Source organism: Nomascus leucogenys, chromosome 2, assembly GCF_006542625.1.
Source record: "Nomascus leucogenys isolate Asia chromosome 2, Asia_NLE_v1, whole genome shotgun sequence".
Lineage (NCBI taxonomy): Eukaryota > Metazoa > Chordata > Mammalia > Primates > Hylobatidae > Nomascus > Nomascus leucogenys.
Window position 1 is genome coordinate 20793187 of NC_044382.1, and position 11909 is coordinate 20805095.

General features: G+C 42.0%; 1 non-coding gene across 1 annotated transcript; it reads left to right on the forward strand.

Moving 5' to 3' along the window:
- Nucleotides 1-6784: 6784 nt before the first annotated feature.
- Nucleotides 6785-6975, forward strand: LOC115832052. Its single transcript, XR_004027526.1, has one exon. It is a non-coding gene; the product is annotated as a U2 spliceosomal RNA (small nuclear RNA).
- Nucleotides 6976-11909: the final 4934 nt, after the last annotated feature.

Consider the following 11909-nt stretch of genomic DNA (forward strand, 5'->3'; position numbering starts at 1 on the left):
ATGTTGGATTGGAATTGGAGATATTGGTGTGGACTCATGGTTTTTAATATAAAGAGAAATAAATATATACATATGTATGTGTCCACTCAATCCACTAAGATGGCCTAGGAAGGAGCATGACATACCAGTATCAGTGAGTACTCCTAGTGCCCAGATCTTGGTTCCTACATACCATTCTCCACTTAAGAAAATCAAGGCTCTTTGGAGAAATGGCAGATTCCAGGGCTAGGTAGGGAAATATAAGATAAACTTGAAACATTTTTTGTTCCAGAAAGAAAGGAAGGGCTCAAAGAATGATGAGAACATACCAAGAAGAACAGAAGTATCTATAATTAATCTAGAGCAAACATTATTCTAAATGGGGAAATGCTAAAATCATTGCTTTTAAAATCAGGAATGGGACAAGATCCCACTAATACCACTACTATTCACATTCTGAAGGTCTGAGCCAATACAGATATAGATATAAGAAAGAAATTGGAGTTTTAGGAATTGGAAGAAAAAATAAATCCATACTAAATTGTATATTAAATGATTGCTTAAAAAGAAAACTCAATAGAATAGACAAATTATGAGAATTAAAGTTCAGCAAGAAGCCTGGTTATAGTATTTTTTTTCACATTTTTAATTTTTTTATTGAGGTAAAACATAGATATACAATTTACCATTTTGGCTGGGTGCGGTGGCTCATGCCTGTAATCCCAGCACTTGGCAGGCCGAGGTAGGCGGATCACGAGGTCAGGAGATCGAGACCATCCTGCCTAACACAGTGAAACCCCGTCTCTACTAAAAATACAAAAAATTAGCCAGGCGTGGTGGCAGGCGCCTGTAGTCCCAGCTACTTAGGAGGCTGAGGCAGAAGAATGGTGTGAACCCGGGAGGCAGAGCTTGCAGTGAGCCAAGATCGCGCCACTGCACTCCAGCCTGAGCAACAGAGCGAGACTCCGTCTCAAAAATAATAATAATTTACCATTTTTACCATCTTTAAGTGTGCAGTTCAGTGGTAATAAATTCATTTATATTCTTTTTTCCCTTTCTTCCCTCCCCACCCCACCTCCCCTTCTCAGCCTCTAGTAACCACCAATCTACTCTCTATCTTCATGGGATCCACTTTTTTAGCTCCTGCATATGAATTAGAACATGCAATCTCTCTATGCTTGGCTTATTTCACTCAACATAATGCTCTTCAGTTTCATCCATGTTGCTGCAAATAACAGGATTTAATTCTTTTTATGGCTGAATAATATTCCATTATGTACATATACCACATTCTCTTTATCCATTTATTCACTGGTGGCCACTTTGGTTGATTCCACAGTTTGGCTATTGTCAATAGTGCTGCAATAAACATGGGAGTACAAATATGTCCTTGATATACTCATTTCCTTTCTTTTGGAGTTATATCCAGAGGTGGAATTGCTGGATCATATGGAAGTTCTACTTTTCATTTTTTGAGGAGCCTACATTCTATCAAGGCTCTTTGGAGAACGGTGGACTCCAGGGCTAGGTAGGGGAATATAAGATAAACTTATCAATAGAATCAATATTTTTATGTTGTATTTCCATATACCAGAAACAAACAATTATAAAATATAATTTTTTAAAAATCCATTTACAATAGTTAAGAAAATACTTTTTTTCTACATAGAAAAAAAAAACTAAAGATATGTCAGAACTACAGAGGAAAGTATAAAACTGTATTAGGATATTAAAATCTAAATAGAAGGAGAAATATACCATGTCCATGGGTAGAAAGACAAAATTGTAGAGCTATGCATTCTCTCCAAATTTATCTACAGATTCAATACAATACTTCAACAGGGTTTTACATGGAAGTTGATAAGATGATTCCAAAATGTATATGGAAGAGGAAAGGACAAAGAATAACTAGGACCCTCCAAAGAAGAGCAGAGCAGAGGACTTGCCACACAAACTATCAGGAAGTATAGTAAACCTATAGTAATTATGACTTTATTAAGTATTATAAACCTATAGTAATTAGTAATTCAGTATTATAAGCCTATAGTAATACTTTATAATTATTATAAACCTGTAGAAATATAATCATATTGGTGCAAGGTCAGATAAATTGACAAATGGGATGAATGGAGTGGAATGGAAGGGAAGGAAATGGAATGGAGAGCTTCAAAACAAACCCACGCATTTCATAATGTTGATGCACAACAGAGGTGGCCTGTCACATCACTAGGGAAAGGAACAACTTCAAGAAATGAAGCACCTTTTAAAAATGTAATCCATTTGGAAAAGGAGAAATTAGATTCCTGCCTCACACTATATCCAAAAATCAACTTCAGATGTAATAAGGACATAAATGTCAAAACAAAACTTTTTTTTTTTCTTTTTTGAGACAGAGTCTTGCTCTGTCGCCCAGGCTGGAGTGCACTGGCGTGATCTCCGCTTACTGCATGCTCTGCCTCCCAGGTTCACGCCATTCTCCTGCCTCAGCCTCCCGAGTAGCTGGGACTACAGGCACCCACCACCACGCCCGGCTAATTTGTTGTATTTTTAGTACAGACAGGGTTTCACCATGTTAGCCAGGATGGTCTCAATCTCCTGACCTTGTGATCCGCCCGCCTAGGCCTCCCAAAGTGCTGGGATTACAAAAACAAAACTTTTAAATAAAAAATATAAGCAAAGTTTTGGCTGGGCGCAGTGGCTTACACCTGTAATCCTAGCAATTTGGGAGGCCAGAGTGAGAGAATTGCTTGAACTCAGACTCTGTCTCAAAAAAAAAAGAACTCCTGTACAACAATTACAAATGCACAAACAATTCTCTGTAGGGATAACCACACTTTTTCTTAAAGGGACAGATAGCAAAAATTTTTGTCTTTGAGGTCCATACAACCTCTCTTGCAACTACTCAATCATTGTTCAAAAGAAGTGAAAGAAAATATGTAACAGATTAACCACATTTAAGTGAAACTTTATTTACAAAAACAGAGAGCCAGCCCAATGGCCTTAGCTTCCCAACCCTTCTAGTAGACTAAGAATTTGAGTTGAAAATTTTTTAAAATTAGAATTTAAATCAGTTTGCTTTGTTATATAATAAAATACTACAAAACCTAGTGGCTTAAAGCAGCAAACATATTATGTCTCTCTCTATCTCTCTTTATTTTTCCTTTTTTTTTTTTTTTTTTTTTTGGTGGAGTTTTCTCTTATCATCCAGGCTGGAGTGCAATGGCAGGATCTCAGCTCACTGCAACCTCTGCCTCCCAGGCTCAAGAAATTCTCCTGCCTCAGCCTAACGAGTAGCTGGGATTACAAGCATGCACCACCACACCCAGCTAATTTTTGTATATTTAGTAGAGATGGGGTTTTACCACGTTGGCCAGGCTGATCTCTAACTCCTGACCTGCAGTGATCCTCCCGCCTCAGCCTCCCAAAGCACTGGGATTACAGGCGTGAGCCACTGCACCCAGCCAAAGTCTCTTGATTCTATTGGTCTGCTGGGCAGTTCTTCTGGGCTGGGTCAGCTTGGCAAATCTGTGCTGTCAGTTGGAAGCTTGGCTGGGACTGGAAAGTTTAGGGTGGCTTCACTCCCATTAATGTTCCTTTGACCAAAGCAGGTCATAAGTCCAAGCCCAGATTCAAGATTCAAGAAGTAGATAAATAAACTAAACTTCATCGTTTTTTTTTTTTTCTCTTGAAACAGTCTTGCTCTGTTTCCCAGGCTGGAGTGCAGTGGCATAATCTCAGCTCATTGCAACCTCTGCCTCCCAGGTTCAAACGATTCTCATACCTCAGCCTCCTGAGTAGCTGGGACTACAAGCATGCATCACCACATCCAGCTAATTTCTCTATTTTTAGTAGAGATGAATGGGGTTTCACCATGTTGGCCAGGCTGGTCTGGAACTCCTGGCCTCAAGTGATCCGCCTGCCTCAGCCTCCCAGAGTGCTGGTATTACAGGTGTGGGCCACCTTCATCACTTGATCCTCCCACCTCAGCCTCCCAAAGCACTTGATAGAAGGAGGAGCAAAGTCAGGAGGCAAAAGGGAATGTAATCCAAGATGGGAGGGATTTATAGCCACTTTACAATTGAATTGTAAACATTTAAGCAATCATGATGTGAATTCATAGTCTAGGTAGTAGTCGGTGGCTGTACAAGTATAATTGAAAACCACTAACTTATGTTAGCCTCTGTGGCTTGGCTCCTAAAGGAAAACTTTCCATCAATAACAAGTTTATAAGCCAGAGGCAGTGGCTCACACCTGTAATCCCAACATTTCGGGAGATGGAGGCAGGCAAACTACTTGAGCTCAGGAGTTCAAGACCAGTCTGGGCAACACAGTGAGACCTTGTCTCTACTAAAAATAAAAAAATGATAATAATAATAACAAGTTTATAGAACAGTCCCCTATTTTATTTTTTCACAGAACTCTCTTGTCCAAATGCATCAAGTAAGACACTTCTATAACCATAGTATTTATATTAATGACTCCCAAGAGAACAAGCATTCCTTGTCCCCTGGTCCTACTCAGAGAGATTTTTCTAGAATTGGGGTGGGGGAGGGAAAGGTAAGGAATATCATTGGACAATACTTATTCAGATAAATCACAACATTTTATAGTCAATGAAAAACATATATAACTATGTCTTTTAATACAAATTATAGAAAGCATCACATTTATAAAATAGAGACGAGGTTTTTAAAAATTGAGAGGCTGGGTGCAGTGGTATGTGCCTGTCACTCCAACACTTTGGGAGGCCGAGGCAGGAGGATTGCTTGAGCCCATGAGCTCAAGGCTGCAGTGAGCTAGGGTCATGCCACTGTCCTGCAGCCTGGGTGACAGAGCAAGACCCTGTCCCTTAAAAAAAAAAAAAAAAAAAAAAGGCCAGGCACAGTGGCTCACGCCTGTAATCCCAGCACTTTGGGAGGCCGAGGCGGGTGGATCACGAGGTCAGAAGATCAAGACCATCCTGGCTAACATGGTGAAACCCCGTCTCTACTAAAAATACAAAAAATTAGCCGGGCGTTGTGGCGGGTGCCTGTAGTCCCAGCTACTCAGGAGGCCAAGGCAGAAGAATGGTGTGAATCCAGGAGGCAGAGCTTGCAGTGAACTGAGATCACGCCACTGCACCCCAGCCTGGGCCACAGAGCGAGACTCCGTCTCAAAAAAAAAAATATATACACACACACACACACACACACACACACACACACACATACATACATAGACAGAGAGAAACACCAACCAGATAGTGGAGAGTTTCCAGTTTCCAGGTATACCCTGAGTTTGGTAGAAGCCATTTCTCTCCAAAAGAGACCCTGTAGGCCATAGTCAGAGAGCAAGCATCCCTGAGAAAGCCACAGAAAGATTATTCTCCTGGCTGAATCCATTCCCTGACTGGCTGGCACTTGGCAACCTGACAAGTGTTTTACATTCAAAAGGTCAAGCTCTGAGTGAATCTGCCCAGAGACTCTTGTGAAGAGTGCCTTGCCACTCACGCCTGGATGCCCAGGCCTGGCGCCTGTCCCCTGACCCTGCCATTCTGACAGCGGTGGAAGAAGGACCCGGGTTCCCAGCTTGGGCTGTCAGCACATGCAGGGCAGCCCTTTTGTTGAAGGTCAAAGTCTAATTCTCACTCCAGGGCGCCTTCTCTCTGGCTCTCTTTCTTCCAGCATGTCCATCTTAATAATTGCTTATATTTTTCTGCTACTTTATAGTCTGCAAGACATTTTCCCCTTCACAATCTCATTTGATCCTCTCAAACAGAAGCAGGGTGTCAGAACAATCAGGAGTCTTCGTTTTGTAAAAAGAAAGACCAGGCAATTGAGTGCTGGGAGAAAAGTGTAGGGACAGAAAGATGTGATGTTTTTCCTTCCCCATCATAAGAGTCACGGCTGACACTCCTATAACAAAGACAGGTTAACAGGAGAAAAGCATAACAAATTTATTTAATCAAAGTTTTATGTGACACAGGAGCCTTCAGAACAAACATCCAAAGACATAGGGAAAGTTGTCCGGTTTGTTTTTGTTTTGTTTTTGGTTTTGGTTTTGTTTTGAGACAGAGTTTCGCTCTTGTTGCCCAGGCTGGAGTGCAGTGGTGCAATCTCAGCTCACTGCAACCTCCGTCTCCCAGGGACAAGAATTTTCCTGCCTCAGCCTCCTGAGTAGCCAAGATTACAGGTGGCTGCCACCATGTCCGGCTAATTTTTGTATTTTTAGTAGAGATGGGGTTTCACCATGTTGGCCAGGCTGGTCTCAAACTCTTGACCTCAGGCGATCCACCCACCTTGACCTCCCAAAGTGCTTGAATTACAGGCCTGAGCCACCGTGCCCGGCGAGCTGTCCATTTTTATGCTTTGATTGGATGAAAAATGGACAGCCATGTAGAAATATGATTAGACTAAAAGAGTATGACCCAATGCTAATAGACTGCATGAGGAAGCCCAACGAGGCCTGTGCAGATTCTTCTTGCCCTCTCTGTTGTAGCATTTCTTCCTCCTAGGTATGGATGAGGCAGGACCCCTCTGGAATAACAGTCTTCTGACCTAATATTGCACAAGGATAAGCCAGAGAATTTCTTTATGGCCAGCTCCTAGCCAGAACAGTAGAGAAAGCTTACAGTAGTTATTCTAGTTTTTATGGCTGGCTTTGGAAAAGAGAAGTTCTAGTTTCTATGACCCACCTTGGGGAAGAGGAATTCTGGTTTCTATGACTTGCTTCAAGACAAAATGAAGGGTAAGAGACAGCAAGGCAGAAAATCTAAGAGACCTTGGTTCTGAGATTTCTTCTGAGGCCTTCTGACATCCTTTAATTTATTGCTTCTCGACCTTTTGGCTAAGATCAAGGGTAGTATCTGTTCTTATCAGTTTAATATTTGATATGTCCTCTATCCAAGGGCAATATATTAAATGGATTTTTGGAGCAGGGAGATAGAATAGGAGCTTGCTCCATCCACTCCACACACTGACTTGGTATTGCAGTACCTCCAGGAATGATGCACCCCTCCAGGATATTTTTATTTTTAATCCTTTAATTTAAAGTGCTCAGCATGCCAAAGTGCCATACTTTGAAGTATCGATTTCTGAGTCCCAATGGAAGTATAATATAGTAGTTAAAAACAAAGGCTCCATAGTTAGCCTTCTGCCCATTACTCACCAGGTAATCTTGGCACACTAATCTCTCTGACTCACGTTTCCTATACAGAAACTAGACATAATAATTTCCCTATCTCCTAAGTCTTTTTGCAAGAACAAAGTGTAAAAATATAAGTAAAATGTCTACCATATAACAATAGCACAAGAAATTACCAGTATTGTTTTTATTATTTGTATTGCTTTTGTTGTTATCACATAGCTAGTGATCCAACACCAGCTATGTGATAACGCTAGCCATGTGCCAAAGTGGAAACACACATCCATGACCTGAAAGTCATACTACCTACCTCCAACTTTCAATAAAGAGAGTGGGAACTCTGGTTGTCCTGCTCTCTCAAATGAGAAGCAAGCTATCCCATGAGGTGTGGTCTAGGGTTCCTCATTAGACTGCTATTGTTCTTCTTCTTCCTCCTCTTCCTCCTTCTCCCTTCTCCCTTCTCCTCCTCCTCCTCCTCCTCTTCTTCTTCTTCTCCTTCTTCCTTCTTCCTTCTTGTTCTTCTTCTTCCCTCTTCTTTTCTTCTTCTTCCTTTAGAGACAGGGTCACAGTCTTTTGCCCAGGCTGGAGTGCAGTGGCACAATCATAGTTCACTGCAGCCTTGAACTCCCAGGCTCAAGCAATCTTCTTCCCTCCACCTCCCACATACCTAGGACTGCAGGCATGTGCCACTACACCCAGCCAGACCCATCTTCTTAAAAGGAAACTTCTTCCTTACAGCTTGCTAAAACTTCAGAAAAGAACCCTAGGGTCCAAAATTCTTTTAGGTATGGGCAAAAAACAAGTATTACCCAAAACTGCGTTTGTCTTTAGAATCCTGTTAGCCTTTCCCTCCACAACCTAGTAGTCTAATCCAGGAAAGTCAGGATTCCCAAATAAATCAACTCCATTGATGATCAAAGTTCTTCTTATAGCCAGGAGTTTCAAATCCTTTTCTCACTGAGCAGCAAATGGAAGAAGAAGGTGGAAAACTAAGGGTCCATGTGACCCAGTAGTCTGTTTGCAAATCCATGAATAATTCACAGCTAACTTTGCCCATGTGAAAGAAAATGAGAGATGTATAGTTACAGCATGCAAAAACAAACAAATGAAGAAAAGAATTAAATTTCAAATACGATCATAACTATATAAGAAAAAAAGCAAATGAGAGAAAAAAATGAAAATGAGAGAGCAGGATCCCAGGAAATACATTAAACCATGACTGTGAAAGACAAAGAGAATATGAGGCAAAATAATAATAATAATACAGAAATCTACCTTACTACACTGTGTATAGCAAAAGAACAGTAAATAATGAATCTCCCACTACCATTAAATTAACTTCAAATTGTTTTTGTTTCTAATTTACGTATGCCTGAATCAAATGTGACGGTGGAAGTCTTTTTTTAATGCTATTTACATGCCACAGAAATATTGCAACCAGAATGAAAGATTATTGATTGTTTCCAATAGCTTCCTCTAAAGTATATGCCAAACTCATGGAAGGTATATGTGGGAGTCATTTGAATTTCAAATGCATTTACAAGGGTCAGTGCTATCACAGTACATAGCAAATGAGACCGTAATGAGGAGGTATTCCAGACAGATTGTTTCCAAATTATGCTTTTAGATTATCTTCATTTCTCTTTTGAAAATAAGTCCTATTGTTTACAGCATGGAATGAGAAACCCTTGACTTTTCTGACATCGAATTATATCTCTGGTTTTTACAGTTGCTCTCTCTCGTGCTTTTACACACCAGCCTAGCCACAACAGACTCATACACTTATTTTTTCTAGTAAACTCCTAGAAGCCTTCAAGCCCCAGCTCAAATATCACCTGCTCTGCAAAAACTTTGCCAGCACTCCCAGGTGGAGTAGAAATCCCTACTCAGCACTCTCATCACCCTATGTGAATATGTCTATTCTACATGCGGCTTCAGCAAGCATCTTCTCTTCCAGCACCTAAACTCACCAGGTTAAGATAGAACCATGGTGCAGCTGGGCGCGGTGGCTCACACCTGTAATCCCAGCACTTTGGGAGGCCGAGGCAGGTGGATCACCTGAGGTCAGAAGTTCAAGACCAGCCTGACCACCATGGAGAAACCCTGTCTCTACTAAAAATACAAAAAATTAGCCAGGCGTGGTGGCACATGCCTGTAATCTCAGCTACTCGGGAGGCTGAGGTAGGAAAATTACTTGAACCCGGGAGGCAGAGGTTTCAGTGAGCTGAGATTGCGCCATTGCACTCCAGCCTGGGCAACAAGAGCAAAACTCCATTTCAGACAGAAAAAAAAATAAGATACAGCCACAGTGCTGTATGTATGGATTGTACTAGTAATTAAGTAACAGAGACCTATGGGAACTAACTTAAATTCAAAGACAGGGAGGGAGGCATATTATTACAAGCCTACATGGGAATCTCATGGAATCCAAGCCAAGCTTCAGGGAAAGACTGGTAAAAAAAACGTGGAAGCCATCTGGAACCTAAATCACACTCCCATCTTCTTTCCTTCTTTTTTTCTTTTTAGAGACAGTCTCGCTCTGTCACCCAAGCTACAGTGCAGTGGCACCATCTCGGCTCAATACAACCTCCATCTCCCAGGTTCTAGCAATTCTCCTGCCCCAGCCTCCCGAGTAGCTGGGATTACAGGAGGATGCCACCACATCCGGCTAATTTTTTGTATTTTAGTAGAGACGGGGTTGTGCCACGTTGCCCAGGGTGGTCTCAAACTCCTGAGCTCAGGCAATCCACCTGCCTTGGCCTCCCAAAGTGCTAGGATTACAGGCGTGAGCCACCACACTTGGCCACACTCCCATCTTCTATAACCAATTCTTCCTAACATCTGCTTTACTCTTTAAACTATAGACAACATGACAAAAGGAACAGGGTGGTGGTGGAGAGACTGAGTTTCACCACAATTTTTGCACCTACATGGGGCAAGTCCAGCGATGCAAAAAGATCAGTCTCTTGTTGCCTCCCCTTCAGTCCCAATTCCAAATTCCAGGGAGGAAATGGAATTGCCCAGTTTGAGTCGAGTGTCCACAGTGATCCCATTTGCTATGTTCAGGTGGCCAGGGATATGTGGTTCAAACACAATTAGTGGGGAACACTGGGAAGGGGAGCAGAAAAGAAGGGAGAATCATTGGGAGTTCAGCAGACAGCCCAAAAGGTGACACAGGTATTTTGTTGGAAAAAAGGGAAGAAGGGAAGGAAAGAGGGAGGGTGAGAAGGGAGGGATGAATCAAAATACATTTTAGAGGCATTTCTCATGGTGATGAGTCAAACCAGAAAGAACTTAGTGTCTTACTGGGGATGTTCATGAAATCCAATGACAGTGACACCATCGAATATATGTGCATATGATGATGTGCATATGCCTGTAGGTAGCCACTGATACGGACTCTTACATTTGAGAACATGTAACCTAATCAATCACTTGGATTTGCAGTTTAGGAAAAATCAAAAACATGTGAAGAACCCAAAACCCCAAATCTATACCATCAGTGGCATCTTCTCAAAACAATCCAGAGAGCTGTAGCCTTCATGCTTAGTAGGCATCAAAACCTACTGGGAGGTAGAAGAGAAATGGGTTTCTCTTCTACCCATTTCTACTCACTGAAGTAAATGTGTGCTCACAGCAAACAACAGCAGCCCGTTGGGCATCAGGCCGTCAATAAGACTAAAGCCTTGCTATGGCCAAGGTTTCCCAAAGTATGGTCCACATTGGAATCTCAGCCAAGAAGTCTGCATATTTAACAAGCTCTTGGGCGGTTTTTTGTTTGTTTGTTTGTTTTTTACAGACAGGTTCTCACTGTATTGCCCAGACTGGAGTGCAGTGGTATGCTCAGGGTTCACTGCAGCCTTGACCTCCTGGGCTCAAGCAATCCTCCTACCTCAGCCAACCGAGTAGCTGGGACTACAGGTGTGCACCACAACACCCAGCTAATTTTTGTATTTTTTGTAGGGACAGGATTTTGCCATGTTGCCCAAGCTGCTCGTGAACTCATGAGCTCAAGTGATTCTCCCGCCTTGGCCTCCCAAAGTGCTGGAGTTACAGGAGTGAGCCACCAAGCCCAGCCTGGGAAGCTTCTTACGCACAGCACCACCGTGTAGTAGTGTGGTAAGTGGCCTCTAAAATGACTTCCAATGATCCCCAAGCTATACGCTTTTGCAGCTCCCTCCCACGTTATACTTGGTTTGATCTGATTCCTCCCACATTATACTTGGTTTGATTTGTATTACCAATAGCATATAGCAGAAGTGATAATACATCACTTCCAAGATTAGGTTATAAAAATATTTTGGCTTTCATCTTAAGAGCTTTGTCTCTCTCCCTCTCTTTGTCTCTCTCTCTTTGTATCTCTCTCTCTTTGTCTCTCTCCATCTCTTTCTCTTTTCTTAGGTAACCATTCCCACTGGGGAAAGCCATGTCATGAAGAGCCCTATGGAGAAAAAACACGTGGCAAGCAGCTGAAGCTCCTGCCAACAGCCTCGTGAATGAGATTAGAAGCGAATACTCCAGCTCCTTCAGAAACTGCAGCACTGGCTGACAGCTTGACTGCAGCATCCTAAGAGACTCTGAAATCAGAACCACTCGGCTAACCATTCCCAGATTCCTGACCCTCAGAAACCATGTGAGATCATAAATGTTCATTGTTTTATTGTTTTAACTGGCTACATTTGGGGGTAATTTATTACACAGCAATAGATAAATAATACAGGTAGCTAGTCTCCAAAGAGACCCCTTCCTGTCCTTACATACTGCTCCTCACATCAAGAGATGGAGCTTATTTTTCCTTTCTTTACATT